Source organism: Micropterus salmoides, unplaced genomic scaffold (genome assembly GCF_014851395.1).
Source record: "Micropterus salmoides isolate LMB-PRFRI ecotype aquatic unplaced genomic scaffold, ASM1485139v1 Ms_hic_scaffold_3, whole genome shotgun sequence".
NCBI lineage: Eukaryota > Metazoa > Chordata > Actinopteri > Centrarchiformes > Centrarchidae > Micropterus > Micropterus salmoides.
In genome coordinates, this window is record NW_024042261.1 from 34,460,855 (window position 1) to 34,462,514 (window position 1,660).

A 1,660-nucleotide genomic window follows, 5' to 3' on the forward strand; every position below is an offset into this window, starting at 1 on the left:
TGGAGACTCTTTTTCTTCCTTTAAGTTGGCAGGTACAAGGGGGGGAAAAACAGATCCCGTGAACCCTGATCTCAAGACAATCCTGGTAGTTTAAAAACAATAAATGGTAATAATCCTGATTTGTGTTGTATGTGTATATATGTTATTGAAACTTGTTGTGCCCAATTCTTAAAAGTGGTCAAATGATTAATAGGAATATTTTGGTGGTAAATTTATGATGAATTGGGGGGAAGGATGCTGAGGTGAAAATTCTGTGGTCTATTGAGCCAACATGTGGTTGCCGGTTCAAATTCCCAGTCCACTCAGGGTAATGTGGATTGTGCACAGTAATCAATAGCTTTCAGTTTGCTGGGGGACCTGCAGCAGGAGGCTGGTGTGAAGATCCCAGGTGCGACACCTCCTTTCTGTCTCTATAAATAAATAGCTAAAAACAGTTCACCTATATTTTGAAAGAGACATTTTTTTTTTAATACAGCCTTTATCTGTTCAACGGAGGTTGAAATATTTTATACAGATGTGGCACATCACAGAAAGCTGAAGTTTTTTCAGCACATCCACTGATATGTGAAAAATGTTTGCCTCAGTCCAATTGAGGTCAATTCAGAAGTCAATCACAATATTTTTCAGAATGTGCTAGATCAATCAACATCTATATCTCAAGTCCTCTTTCAAATGCTACCAAACGTGACACCGACATTCTCTAGATGATAGACCAGGTGTTTCGAGGGGTTTTCAGATCAGTCAAACAGTGAGTCCACAGTGATATTCGTATTCTTGCAGTAATTTGTACAGTCTAAACATTTTCTTTCTTGGTGTTGTTTCAAACGTCACCTAAATATTTGACCATACACCCAAAACGTGCAGAATGATGCGTTTTTTTTTCCGAATTTTACATAAACAGAACATTGTGGATCCTGTGAAAATGTCTTTTTTTTCTCTCCATAAAACTTGGAAAGAGAAATATTGGCAGGTGAGTTGAAAATTCCACCCGCTACTCAGGCACACATAATGACACTCATTGACCTCAAGGCGATGCTGTAATAATAAAGTTTGCGTTTCTGTAATTATCTCAAAAACAGCTTGGCTTAGAGTCCAAATTCTTTTGTCATTTTGATCTCTTAAATCATCTGAATCTGGTGTTTTACACTGCAAATGTCAAATATTGCCTGGACCCCGATCTTTGCCGCTTGCGGCTACATTTTTTGAAGATTGTACTGATCTTGACCCACTTCAAATAATTACTCTGAAATGAGACTACAAAGAAATCATATGAATATAAACCATGGGGGATAATTACAGACACATACTGTAATCTCTGATCTTCTAGAGAGGCAGAGATATCAATCTCTTCTCTTACAGCAGCCTGTCTCTACACCACACATATAACTGAAAGGCATTCTGGGAAGTCACTGAGTGAAACAGAAATATGTCAGTTTACAGAAATTTACAAAAGTCAGTTACAACACTTGTTTATTGTAGATAAAGGTGTAAGACTGATCATGTATAGCAAAGCTGTCCAAATGTGTGTTTTGTTTTTGAAGGGAAGAGGAGGTGAGGAGACCCGAGATCAAAGCCAAGGAGGAAGATTCCAGTGTTTATTCAATGAACAGCAGGCAGTGAGCGAGGTTAGGGTCACGTTGGTATTGTGGTCACGATGGCC